Raw genomic sequence first — 12,583 nt, 5'->3', positions numbered from 1 at the left:
TTTCCGGTGTTACAGTAACAAGTTGGAAATCAGCAAAGATAATCCCAATTTGATGTTGGTCCGTGTGGGGTGCGGAAGTTCCTCTGGAGTTGGTCCCGGTAGGGTGGAAGGCAACAGACGGCGTGGCAGTTTTCGTACCTGCCATCTAGTAGTATTTGGGAGAGTCAAAATCAGTATTTCGAAAAAGATTGCATTATTGGAAAAGATCAAAGCGTCGGTATCGATGATTTCCCGTAATGTCCCAGGCAAAAACGGTCACATCTGATCATTATGAGGCGTAAAGAGTCTGCAATTGTGCAATGCTAGGCAAAACATGTGGTACTGGAGATTATCGATCCCCGTACTTCTCGCATGCTAAACGAGCGCTCTACCATCTGAGCTACATCCCCATGAAATGCAACACTTGAAGTGATAATAGATAACAATAATAAAATCAGAATGGATCTTCTAGGGCTCATCCGGGAATCGAACCCGGGACCTCTCGCACCCTAAGCGAGAATCAAACGACTAGACCAATGAGCCGTGTTCAAAGAGTGTCAAAATGTGTTTCGAGCGTCTATGTCCAAAGTGAATTGCTTGTCTTTTGAGTTATGCGATTGGGTTCACTTTGTAGCTGTGACGAAAAAGATTGGCCGTCACCCGAACTATTCTTGTTTGATTTACATTTTGAATGTGCCGAAATAGCTCAGTTGGGAGAGCGTTAGACTGAAGATCTAAAGGTCCCTGGTTCGATCCCGGGTTTCGGCAGGAATCTTCGTTCAAAATCCCATATGGTCTAGTGGCTAGGATACCTGGCTTTCACCCAGGAGGCTCGGGTTCGATTCCCGGTATGGGAACGGAGAGATACGTTTTATTCAGGAATTCTATTGTTTCAATTCTTTTCGTTTATTTGCGGATATTTCCGGTGTTACAGTAACAAGTTGGAAATCAGCAAAGATAATCCCAATTTGATGTTGGTCCGTGTGGGGTGCGGAAGTTCCTCTGGAGTTGGTCCCGGTAGGGTGGAAGGCAACAGACGGCGTGGCAGTTTTCGTACCTGCCATCTAGTAGTATTTGGGAGAGTCAAAATCAGTATTTCGAAAAAGATTGCATTATTGGAAAAGATCAAAGCGTCGGTATCGATGATTTCCCGTAATGTCCCAGGCAAAAACGGTCACATCTGATCATTATGAGGCGTAAAGAGTCTGCAATTGTGCAATGCTAGGCAAAATATGTGGTACTGGAGATTATTGATCCCCGTACTTCTCGCATGCTAAGCGAGCGCTCTACCATCTGAGCTACATCCCCATGAAATGCAACACTTGAAGTGATTATAGACAACAATAATAAAATCAGAATGGATCTTCTAGGGCTCATCCGGGAATCGAACCCGGGACCTCTCGCACCCTAAGCGAGAATCAAACGACTAGACCAATGAGCCGTGTTCAAAGAGTGTCAAAATGTGTTTCGAGCGTCTATGTCCAAAGTGAATTGCTTGTCTTTTGAGTTATGCGATTGGGTTCACTTTGTAGCTGTGACGAAAAAGATTGGCCGTCACCCGGACTATTCTTGTTTGATTTACATTTTGAATGTGCCGAAATAGCTCAGTTGGGAGAGCGTTAGACTGAAGATCTAAAGGTCCCTGGTTCGATCCCGGGTTTCGGCAGGAATCTTCGTTCAAAATCCCATATGGTCTAGTGGCTAGGATACCTGGCTTTCACCCAGGAGGCTCGGGTTCGATTCCCGGTATGGGAACGGAGAGATACGTTTTATTCAGGAATTCTATTGTTTCAATTCTTTTCGTTTATTTGCGGATATTTCCGGTGTTACAGTAACAAGTTGGAAATTAGCAAAGATAATCCCAATTTGATGTTGGTCCGTGTGGGGTGCGGAAGTTCCTCTGGAGTTGGTCCCGGTAGGGTGGAAGGCAACAGACGGCGTGGCAGTTTTCGTACCCGCCATCTAGTAGTATTTGGGAGAGTCAAAATCAGTATTTCGAAAAAGATTGCATTATTGGAAAAGATCAAAGCGTCGGTATCGATGATTTCCCGTAATGTCCCAGGCAAAAACGGTCACATCTGATCATTATGAGGCGTAAAGAGTCTGCAATTGTGCAATGCTAGGCAAAACATGTGGTACTGGAGATTATCGATCCCCGTACTTCTCGCATGCTAAACGAGCGCTCTACCATCTGAGCTACATCCCCATGAAATGCAACACTTGAAGTGATAATAGATAACAATAATAAAATCAGAATGGATCTTCTAGGGCTCATCCGGGAATCGAACCCGGGACCTCTCGCACCCTAAGCGAGAATCAAACGACTAGACCAATGAGCCGTGTTCAAAGAGTGTCAAAATGTGTTTCGAGCGTCTATGTCCAAAGTGAATTGCTTGTCTTTTGAGTTATGCGATTGGGTTCACTTTGTAGCTGTGACGAAAAAGATTGGCCGTCACCCGAACTATTCTTGTTTGATTTACATTTTGAATGTGCCGAAATAGCTCAGTTGGGAGAGCGTTAGACTGAAGATCTAAAGGTCCCTGGTTCGATCCCGGGTTTCGGCAGGAATCTTCGTTCAAAATCCCATATGGTCTAGTGGCTAGGATACCTGGCTTTCACCCAGGAGGCTCGGGTTCGATTCCCGGTATGGGAACGGAGAGATACGTTTTATTCAGGAATTCTATTGTTTCAATTCTTTTCGTTTATTTGCGGATATTTCCGGTGTTACAGTAACAAGTTGGAAATCAGCAAAGATAATCCCAATTTGATGTTGGTCCGTGTGGGGTGCGGAAGTTCCTCTGGAGTTGGTCCCGGTAGGGTGGAAGGCAACAGACGGCGTGGCAGTTTTCGTACCTGCCATCTAGTAGTATTTGGGAGAGTCAAAATCAGTATTTCGAAAAAGATTACATTATTGGAAAAGATCAAAGCGTCGGTATCGATGATTTCCCGTAATGTCCCAGGCAAAAACGGTCACATCTGATCATTATGAGGCGTAAAGAGTCTGCAATTGTGCAATGCTAGGCAAAATATGTGGTACTGGAGATTATTGATCCCCGTACTTCTCGCATGCTAAGCGAGCGCTCTACCATCTGAGCTACATCCCCATGAAATGCAACACTTGAAGTGATTATAGACAACAATAATAAAATCAGAATGGATCTTCTAGGGCTCATCCGGGAATCGAACCCGGGACCTCTCGCACCCTAAGCGAGAATCATACGACTAGACCAATGAGCCGTGTTCAAAGAGTGTCAAAATGTGTTTCAAGCGTCTATGTCTAAAGTGAATTGCTTGTCTTTTGAGTTATGCGATTGGGTTCACTTTGTAGCTGTGACGAAAAAGATTGGCCGTCACCCGGACTATTCTTGTTTGATTTACATTTTGAATGTGCCGAAATAGCTCAGTTGGGAGAGCGTTAGACTGAAGATCTAAAGGTCCCTGGTTCGATCCCGGGTTTCGGCAGGAATCTTCGTTCAAAATCCCATATGGTCTAGTGGCTAGGATACCTGGCTTTCACCCAGGAGGCTCGGGTTCGATTCCCGGTATGGGAACGGAGAGATACGTTTTATTCAGGAATTCTATTGTTTCAATTCTTTTCGTTTATTTGCGGATATTTCCGGTGTTACAGTAACAAGTTGGAAATCAGCAAAGATAATCCCAATTTGATGTTGGTCCGTGTGGGGTGCGGAAGTTCCTCTGGAGTTGGTCCCGGTAGGGTGGAAGGCAACAGACGGCGTGGCAGTTTTCGTACCTGCCATCTAGTAGTATTTGGGAGAGTCAAAATCAGTATTTCGAAAAATATTGCATTATTGGAAAAGATCAAAGCGTCGGTATCGATGATTTCCCGTAATGTCCCAGGCAAAAACGGTCACATCTGATCATTATGAGGCGTAAAGAGTCTGCAATTGTGCAATGCTAGGCAAAACATGTGGTACTGGAGATGCAGGGTATCGATCCCCGTACTTCTCGCATGCTAAGCGAGCGCTCTACCATCTGAGCTACATCCCCATGAAATGCAACACTTGAAGTGATTATAGACAACAATAATAAAATCAGAATGGATCTTCTAGGGCTCATCCGGGTATCGAACCCGGGACCTCTCGCACCCTAAGCGAGAATCATACGACTAGACCAATGAGCCGTGTTCAAAGAGTGTCAAAATGTGTTTCGAGCGTCTATGTCTAAAGTGAATTGCTTGTCTTTTGAGTTATGCGATTGGGTTCACTTTGTAGCTGTGACGAAAAAGCTTGGCCGTCTACCGGACTATTCTTGTTTGATTTACATTTTGAATGTGCCGAAATAGCTCAGTTGGGAGAGCGTTAGACTGAAGATCTAAAGGTCCCTGGTTCGATCCCGGGTTTCGGCAGGAATCTTCGTTCAAAATCCCATATGGTCTAGTGGCTAGGATACCTGGCTTTCACCCAGGAGGCTCGGGTTCGATTCCCGGTATGGGAACGGAGAGATACGTTTTATTCAGGAATTCTATTGTTTCAATTCTTTTCGTTTATTTGCGGATATTTCCGGTGTTACAGTAACAAGTTGGAAATCAGCAAAGATAATCCCAATTTGATGTTGGTCCGTGTGGGGTGCGGAAGTTCCTCTGGAGTTGGTCCCGGTAGGGTGGAAGGCAACAGACGGCGTGGCAGTTTTCGTACCTGCCATCTAGTAGTATTTGGGAGAGTCAAAATCAGTATTTCGAAAAAGATTGCATTATTGGAAAAGATCAAAGCGTCGGTATCGATGATTTCCCGTAATGTCCCAGGCAAAAACGGTCACATCTGATCATTATGAGGCGTAAAGAGTCTGCAATTGTGCAATGCTAGGCAAAACATGTGGTACTGGAGATGCAGGGTATCGATCCCCGTACTTCTCGCATGCTAGGCGAGCGCTCTACCATCTGAGCTACATCCCCATGAAATGCAACACTTGAAGTGATTATAGACAACAATAATAAAATCAGAATGGATCTTCTAGGGCTCATCCGGGAATCGAACCCGGGACCTCTCGCACCCTAAGCGAGAATCATACGACTAGACCAATGAGCCGTGTTCAAAGAGTGTCAAAATGTGTTTCGAGCGTCTATGTCTAAAGTGAATTGCTTGTCTTTTGAGTTATGCGATTGGGTTCACTTTGTAGCTGTGACGAAAAAGATTGGCCGTCACCCGGACTATTCTTGTTTGATTTACATTTTGAATGTGCCGAAATAGCTCAGTTGGGAGAGCGTTAGACTGAAGATCTAAAGGTCCCTGGTTCGATCCCGGGTTTCGGCAGGAATCTTCGTTTCAAATCCCATATGGTCTAGTGGCTAGGATACCTGGCTTTCACCCAAGAGGCTCGGTGGACGTGTTTTCGCGAGCTCCCCCCGACCGCATGGTGAATCTGCCTGCATCAGTGTTTTATAGGGACTTTTCAAGTGCATCGTGCCTAGAGAGTATTTATTAAATTACTAGGAAGTGTTTTTTGTTCGTTTTGGGTTTTATTGGGCTTATTAGTCCGTGACTTTATTGCCCCCCCCCCTCCTCCCGGCTTGAGGCTCTGCTTCGCCATGAGGTATGAGGACACCTTTGAAATTGGGTTTGGTAACCCGCAGCCCCGTCTGCAGTTATTAACAGTGCACCGTTTTGTGACTGGTCTCGGCCTCCAAGCATCACAAATCTTGGCGATCGCACCAGTTCTTCTAGTGGGTGATCAGGTCGTGCGAGTCACCCTGCTCAAGTCTGCAGATGTTACGGCAATTCTGGACAAACATGGCGGCCCTCATCAGCATCTCCTTGAAGGTCGCCCGATACAGGTACTCATCAAAGACCCCAACGTGGACGAAAAATTTGTGCGGATTTCCGACTATCCGCCCAACGCCAATATGGAGGTCCTCAAAGTTCGTCTGCGGGAATTTGGTACCGTGCTTGATCTACGGCAAGATCGGTACGCGGGTGCAACAGCTGGCATGATCCCCTGCCTCACAGGCCAAGTAACGGTGCGGATGACCTTGAATGCTGCCATTCCCTCTTACCTCCAAGTAGGGGACTACAAAATTTATGTGCGCTACTCAAATCAGCCCATAACATGCAGAGAATGTAATCAAACGGGCCATATGGCAACGGCCTGTCCTCAGAAGTTGACGAAAAACTCGCCAACAGTCCCTACACCTACCGGCAAAGGAGTGGCGTCTACCAAGGGAGCTGCCAAGGTCCAAGCGGCCAAAGCCCCAACGACCAAGGAAGCGCCAAAACTAACGACCACAAACTACCCCCCGCTATTGTCGTCAGAAGCTGCCCAGTGGCAAACAGTCACGAGTCGTAACAAATCACGGCCGTGCTGGGAAGCCGAGAACTCATGTTTGGTTCCAGAGACGCCCGAAAATGAGTCAACGCCGATGCCGTCGGTCAACCCATCCGTCGTGCCAGAAACTCAAGAGGCCACGCCACGTGATGCCCTGGCCATATCGGTAGACACATCCAGTGAAGGTGTCACCAGCCAAATCTCCCATATCGACACATTATCGACCGCAGAAGACCCAACCTCAGAGTCGAACGACTCCGGACCTGATCGTGACCCGCAAGGACAGACCAGGAGGAAACGTACGCGAACAAAGAAAATTAAACTCAATCAAGAATAATCATGAAGATTGCTACAATTAATATTGCAAGAATCAGCTCGGAAGAACGCCTTATCCTTCTCCTAAATTATTGCTTAACACAGAAATTCGACGTAGTCGGTCTACAAGAAGTCGCCTTCGCCTCCTGCCCCATTCTGGAAAATCATTTCCAGCTTTTCGCCGCTCCTGGGCCGAATAAAGCGGGAACGGCAATATTGGTTGCAAAACATATTGCTGTTCATCATTCTGTGTGTGACCCAGACGGCCGCCTCATATCTGTTCAATTTAATAATGTCTCTTTTGTTTCCCTTTACGCCCCGTCCGGGAGAGTCTTCCGTGACGAGCGCAGTGTTTTTTTTCGCGTCATAGTTCCGGCCTTCCTATCCTCCATCAAACGGCCACTTATCTTGGTCGGGGATTTCAATGCAGTTGATGGCCCTCAAGATCGCATCAGATTGGCTGGGACGAAGCCTTCTACCCCAGTTGATCACGCCTTGGTGGCCCTGGTGGCCAGCCTGGAACTGGTTGATATGTGGAAGGCCCTGCGGCCACGAGATTTAGGCCACACCTTTACCCATCAAGGCGGATCCGCGAGGATTGACCGGATCTACTGCTCCCGCTCCATCAAAAATTCTGTCACTGATATTCGATTAGATTCCACCTACGTCACGGATCACTCTGCCATCCTCGCCCACTGCTCCCTGCTGTCTGAAACGAGCAAAGAAGAACGCCCTAAGTCCTGCATTTGGAAGTTGAACGTATCGATAGTGTCGGAAGACGCATTCGGTAGCCTCTTCCGTAATTTCCTTGCCACCGTGTCAGCTCTCCCCCTCCGCCGTACTAATGTCTCCGAATGGTGGGACAGTATTTTCAAACCAGGGGTGAAAAGAATAGCCCAAAGTTACTGCCGTCGTCGAGCGCGCCTGGGCCGAGAGATGGGCCGCTTCTACCAGAACTGCCTTTCCGAGATGACCCAACCGGGCCGTGAACTTTCCTGGCCCGACTATCAAGCTCTCCGGGAGGAGGCGCGTAATTGGAATGTTCGACTTCTCCAGGGTGCGAAAATTCGCTCCCGTTGCACCTCAGTCACCGATACGGACTCCCCGTCGCTCTACCATGTCCGGAAGGAAACAACCCGTGGACGTCTTTCCATGATCAGCTCCTTGTCCGGCGGCAACGGTGAATTGATTGTCGACGACGGGCGGATCAACCAGATCCTTACCGACAGCTTCCGTCAAGTTTTCAGTCAGGAGCCTAGTGGAGACGCTGCCATGGAGACCTCCTTCCTTGGTGGAATCCAGAAAGTGGTTTTCTCATCTGAACTTTCACGCCCTGTCGAACTAGCGGAGGTGGCTTCCACTCTTTCTAAAATGCCACTGAATGGCAGCCCTGGTGAGGACGGGCTGCCCTACGACTTCTATCAACAGTTCTGGGCCGATATCGGGCCCATCTTTCTCGAAATGTTTGAAGCCGTCTTACGTCAAGGTCGCGTGACAGAATCCCAAGCTATGGGATTGATACGTCTAGTGCCGAAATCTGACTGTCCCACCACGGTGTCTGATTATCGGCCCATAGCGCTATTGAATTGTGATTACAAATTAATGGCCGGGACAATCGCTCACCGCCTCAAAAAGACACTGCCCGACGTCGTCGGACCCTCTCAGTGTGGCGGAGTACCTGGCAGAAAAATCAGCGATAACTTGTCGCTCTATCGAGACGTCATTGCCTTCATAGAGGAGCGACACGGCCCTTGCAACTCCAGCTTATCGACAAAAGCAGTGCCCGGCGTCGTCATTGGCGTTGACTTTGCCAAGGCGTATGATCTGGTTCCGAGAGAAACACTTTGGCGGATATTGCACGCCTTTGGATACCCGGAATTCTTTATCAAATGGATCCAATCCCTCTACGCTGGAGCCCGGATGGCCATTCTCAACGGTCAAACGGTGGCTGGAACCGTGTCATGCAGCGCCTCTCTGAGACAGGGTTGCCCGTTATCGATCCACCTCTATGTGCTTTTTCTGGAGCCGCTCCTCTGCCGGCTGCGCCATGAACTAACGGGGATTACCATGTTCAACCGGAAGTTGGTTACACGGGCGTTTGTCGATGACGTCGCCATATTTGCCGACTCGGATGGCGATATCCGCCACGGTGTTCAAATTCTACACGATTTCTGCCAATGGACAAACGCTCGACTTAATACTGTTAAGTCAAAAGCCCTTGGCCTCGGAGGATGGGCGCAGCGCACAACATGGCCGGTGCCTTGGCTAACATCGGACCCAACGCTTACCCTCCTCGGTATCTCGTTTTCCCATTCCATCCAAGAAACGACCAACCGGATTTGGGATGCGGCCTTAGGCCACCTGCAGGGGATTCTCCGAACCCATGTTGGCCGCTGCTTTTCCCTGCACCAACGGGTTCACTTCCTCAAGACCGACGCCTACTCTAGAGTTGTATTTATCGGCCAAGTCCTACCTTGCCCGCCGTCGTCTGCTGTCAAACTCCACAGCGCCACTACGAAATTCCTGTGGGCCGGGCGACTGGAGCGGCCTCAACCCGGCGCCATTTTCCGGCCAACCACAGCCGGCGGTCTAGCTATGCTACACACGGACCTCTTCCTACAGGCTCTGTTTCTCCGGCCCATCGCAGCCACCGTGCTAGGTCCTGACACCTGCGGCCGTTTTCTCCTTCGGTACTGGCTCGCCTTCCCAACGCGAGCCTTCCTACACTGTTTCACCGACACACCGGCGCCGATGTCCTTCTTCCAGCGTCCGGCGCACATCGAAACCGCCCTTCGGAGTCTTAAAGCGCTCTTCGGCAACGGACTCTCCCCACCGTCTCCTCTGACCCATTGAAAGATTTATTCTCTACTTCTCACACCGGAATTCGTCCCAGGGCATATGGAGCGCGCCCAGCCGCTGCTGGACTGGGAGGCGATTTGGCGCTCTGCCCGTTTCCTCCCACCGCCCATCCGCGAGTCGCAGTTTCTCTTCAACCACCGGCTACTTTTCACGCGAGACCGCTGCCATAACATTGACCCAAGAGTGGACCCGATCTGTGACCGATGCCACCTGGAGGACGAAACGGCGGAACATCTGATGATCGGCTGCCCCGTCCGCCAAGAACTAACGGCCTGGCTCCAGTCAACTCTCCAGTCCCTTGGCTGCGTCGGTAATCTTTCGTCTTGGATCAGAGGAGATGTCGGACAACTGCCGTATCGTTCCCCCGCCCGTTTATTGGTAGCGGTCTTTGTTGACCTCTCTTGGAGGACTCGCCAGCGTCGCCGTTTACTTACCATCGCCGAAATACAGCACAAATGGAAATCCTCCTTCCCCGGTCAACAGTTTTCCCATTAACAGTCTCTATTCCGAACCATTCGTCATGCTCTTAATTTATTTGTACCCCCCCTGCCCTCTCAGGAAGGCCTTGCCTCTTTTACACCCACCCTGTGATAACCCCGTATAGTCATAACGTGTATTGTCCCTTTGTTTGTTGATCCACTGTGTCAGTTAATTGTCTAGTTTAATCAGTCTCCGAAATACAGAAACGTTCCTAAATCAAAAAAAAATTCCCGGTATGGGAACGGAGAGATACGTTTTATTCAGGAATTCTATTGTTTCAATTCTTTTCGTTTATTTGCGGATATTTCCGGTGTTACAGTAACAAGTTGGAAATCAGCAAAGATAATCCCAATTTGATGTTGGTCCGTGTGGGGTGCGGAAGTTCCTCTGGAGTTGGTCCCGGTAGGGTGGAAGGCAACAGACGGCGTGGCAGTTTTCGTACCTGCCATCTAGTAGTATTTGGGAGAGTCAAAATCAGTATTTCGAAAAAGATTGCATTATTGGAAAAGATCAAAGCGTCGGTATCGATGATTTCCCGTAATGTCCCAGGCAAAAACGGTCACATCTGATCATTATGAGGCGTAAAGAGTCTGCAATTGTGCAATGCTAGGCAAAACATGTGGTACTGGAGATGCAGGGTATCGATCCCCGTACTTCTCGCATGCTAAGCGAGCGCTCTACCATCTGAGCTACATCCCCATGAAATGCAACACTTGAAGTGATTATAGACAACAATAATAAAATCAGAATGGATCTTCTAGGGCTCATCCGGGAATCGAACCCGGGACCTCTCGCACCCTAAGCGAGAATCATACGACTAGACCAATGAGCCGTGTTCAAAGAGTGTCAAAATGTGTTTCGAGCGTCTATGTCTAAAGTGAATTGCTTGTCTTTTGAGTTATGCGATTGGGTTCACTTTGTAGCTTTGACGAAAAAGATTGGCCGTCACCCGGACTATTCTTGTTTGATTTACATTTTGAATGTGCCAAAATAGCTCAGTTGGGAGAGCGTTAGACTGAAGATCTAAAGGTCCCTGGTTCGATCACGGGTTTCGGCAGGAATCTTCGTTCAAAATCCCATATGGTCTAGTGGCTAGGATACCTGGCTTTCACCCAGGAGGCTCGCGTTCGATTCCTGGTATGGGAACGGAGAGATACGTTTTATTCAGGAATTCTATTGTTTCAATTCTTTTCGTTTATTTGCGGATATTTCCGGTGTTACAGTAACAAGTTGGAAATCAGCAAAGATAATCCCAATTTGATGTTGGTCCGTGTGGGGTGCGGAAGTTCCTCTGGAGTTGGTCCCGGTAGGGTGGAAGGCAACAGACGGCGTGGCAGTTTTCGTACCTGCCATCTAGTAGTATTTGGGAGAGTCAAAATCAGTATTTCGAAAAAGATTGCATTATTGGAAAAGATCAAAGCGTCGGTATCGATGATTTCCCGTAATGTCCCAGGCAAAAACGGTCACATCTGATCATTATGAGGCGTAAAGAGTCTGCAATTGTGCAATGCTAGGCAAAACATGTGGTACTGGAGATGCAGGGTATCGATCCCCGTACTTCTCGCATGCTAAGCGAGCGCTCTACCATCTGAGCTACATCCCCATGAAATGCAACACTTGAAGTGATTATAGACAACAATAATAAAATCAGAATGGATCTTCTAGGGCTCATCCGGGAATCGAACCCGGGACCTCTCGCACCCTAAGCGAGAATCATACGACTAGACCAATGAGCCGTGTTCAAAGAGTGTCAAAATGTGTTTCGAGCGTCTATGTCTAAAGTGAATTGCTTGTCTTTTGAGTTATGCGATTGGGTTCACTTTGTAGCTGTGACGAAAAAGATTGGCCGTCACCCGGACTATTCTTGTTTGATTTACATTTTGAATGTGCCGAAATAGCTCAGTTGGGAGAGCGTTAGACTGAAGATCTAAAGGTCCCTGGTTCGATCCCGGGTTTCGGCAGGAATCTTCGTTCAAAATCCCATATGGTCTAGTGGCTAGGATACCTGGCTTTCACCCAGGAGGCTCGGGTTCGATTCCCGGTATGGGAACGGAGAGATACGTTTTATTCAGGAATTCTATTGTTTCAATTCTTTTCGTTTATTTGCGGATATTTCCGGTGTTACAGTAACAAGTTGGAAATCAGCAAAGATAATCCCAATTTGATGTTGGTCCGTGTGGGGTGCGGAAGTTCCTCTGGAGTTGGTCCCGGTAGGGTGGAAGGCAACAGACGGCGTGGCAGTTTTCGTACCTGCCATCTAGTAGTATTTGGGAGAGTCAAAATCAGTATTTCGAAAAAGATTGCATTATTGGAAAAGATCAAAGCGTCGGTATCGATGATTTCCCGTAATGTCCCAGGCAAAAACGGTCACATCTGATCATTATGAGGCGTAAAGAGTCTGCAATTGTGCAATGCTAGGCAAAACATGTGGTACTGGAGATGCAGGGTATCGATCCCCGTACTTCTCGCATGCTAAGCGAGCGCTCTACCATCTGAGCTACATCCCCATGAAATGCAACACTTGAAGTGATTATAGACAACAATAATAAAATCAGAATGGATCTTCTAGGGCTCATCCGGGAATCGAACCCGGGACCTCTCGCACCCTAAGCGAGAATCATACGACTAGACCAATGAGCCGTGTTCAAAGAGTGTCAAAATGTGTTTCGAG

General features: G+C 48.2%; 19 non-coding genes across 19 annotated transcripts; 13 read left to right on the top strand and 6 right to left on the bottom strand.

The window, feature by feature from the left end:
• The first annotated feature begins 674 nt into the window (after nucleotides 1-674).
• Nucleotides 675-747, top strand: Trnaf-gaa. The gene has a single exon. It is a non-coding gene; the product is annotated as a tRNA-Phe (tRNA).
• A 17-nt stretch (nucleotides 748-764) lies between these two features.
• On the top strand, nucleotides 765-836 carry Trnae-uuc. The gene has a single exon. It is a non-coding gene; the product is annotated as a tRNA-Glu (tRNA).
• Nucleotides 837-1,572: 736 nt separating this feature from the next.
• On the top strand, nucleotides 1,573-1,645 carry Trnaf-gaa. Its single transcript has one exon. It is a non-coding gene; the product is annotated as a tRNA-Phe (tRNA).
• Nucleotides 1,646-1,662: 17 nt separating this feature from the next.
• On the top strand, nucleotides 1,663-1,734 carry Trnae-uuc. The gene has a single exon. It is a non-coding gene; the product is annotated as a tRNA-Glu (tRNA).
• Nucleotides 1,735-2,470: 736 nt separating this feature from the next.
• On the top strand, nucleotides 2,471-2,543 carry Trnaf-gaa. Its single transcript has one exon. It is a non-coding gene; the product is annotated as a tRNA-Phe (tRNA).
• A 17-nt stretch (nucleotides 2,544-2,560) lies between these two features.
• Trnae-uuc lies at nucleotides 2,561-2,632 on the top strand. Its single transcript has one exon. It is a non-coding gene; the product is annotated as a tRNA-Glu (tRNA).
• Nucleotides 2,633-3,144: 512 nt separating this feature from the next.
• Trnap-agg lies at nucleotides 3,145-3,216 on the bottom strand. Its single transcript has one exon. It is a non-coding gene; the product is annotated as a tRNA-Pro (tRNA).
• A 152-nt stretch (nucleotides 3,217-3,368) lies between these two features.
• On the top strand, nucleotides 3,369-3,441 carry Trnaf-gaa. Its single transcript has one exon. It is a non-coding gene; the product is annotated as a tRNA-Phe (tRNA).
• A 17-nt stretch (nucleotides 3,442-3,458) lies between these two features.
• On the top strand, nucleotides 3,459-3,530 carry Trnae-uuc. The gene has a single exon. It is a non-coding gene; the product is annotated as a tRNA-Glu (tRNA).
• A 742-nt stretch (nucleotides 3,531-4,272) lies between these two features.
• On the top strand, nucleotides 4,273-4,345 carry Trnaf-gaa. The gene has a single exon. It is a non-coding gene; the product is annotated as a tRNA-Phe (tRNA).
• Nucleotides 4,346-4,362: 17 nt separating this feature from the next.
• Nucleotides 4,363-4,434, top strand: Trnae-uuc. The gene has a single exon. It is a non-coding gene; the product is annotated as a tRNA-Glu (tRNA).
• Nucleotides 4,435-4,818: 384 nt separating this feature from the next.
• Trnaa-agc lies at nucleotides 4,819-4,891 on the bottom strand. Its single transcript has one exon. It is a non-coding gene; the product is annotated as a tRNA-Ala (tRNA).
• Nucleotides 4,892-4,952: 61 nt separating this feature from the next.
• Nucleotides 4,953-5,024, bottom strand: Trnap-agg. Its single transcript has one exon. It is a non-coding gene; the product is annotated as a tRNA-Pro (tRNA).
• Nucleotides 5,025-5,176: 152 nt separating this feature from the next.
• On the top strand, nucleotides 5,177-5,249 carry Trnaf-gaa. The gene has a single exon. It is a non-coding gene; the product is annotated as a tRNA-Phe (tRNA).
• A 5,423-nt stretch (nucleotides 5,250-10,672) lies between these two features.
• On the bottom strand, nucleotides 10,673-10,744 carry Trnap-agg. The gene has a single exon. It is a non-coding gene; the product is annotated as a tRNA-Pro (tRNA).
• An 832-nt stretch (nucleotides 10,745-11,576) lies between these two features.
• Nucleotides 11,577-11,648, bottom strand: Trnap-agg. Its single transcript has one exon. It is a non-coding gene; the product is annotated as a tRNA-Pro (tRNA).
• Nucleotides 11,649-11,800: 152 nt separating this feature from the next.
• Nucleotides 11,801-11,873, top strand: Trnaf-gaa. The gene has a single exon. It is a non-coding gene; the product is annotated as a tRNA-Phe (tRNA).
• Nucleotides 11,874-11,890: 17 nt separating this feature from the next.
• Nucleotides 11,891-11,962, top strand: Trnae-uuc. Its single transcript has one exon. It is a non-coding gene; the product is annotated as a tRNA-Glu (tRNA).
• A 518-nt stretch (nucleotides 11,963-12,480) lies between these two features.
• Nucleotides 12,481-12,552, bottom strand: Trnap-agg. Its single transcript has one exon. It is a non-coding gene; the product is annotated as a tRNA-Pro (tRNA).
• Between the last annotated feature and the right edge of the window lie 31 nt (nucleotides 12,553-12,583).

The sequence above is a fragment of the Daphnia pulicaria genome, chromosome 7 (assembly GCF_021234035.1).
Source record: "Daphnia pulicaria isolate SC F1-1A chromosome 7, SC_F0-13Bv2, whole genome shotgun sequence".
In the NCBI taxonomy this organism is placed as follows: Eukaryota; Metazoa; Arthropoda; class Branchiopoda; order Diplostraca; family Daphniidae; genus Daphnia; species Daphnia pulicaria.
This window is presented reverse-complemented; position numbering and strand designations above follow the sequence as displayed.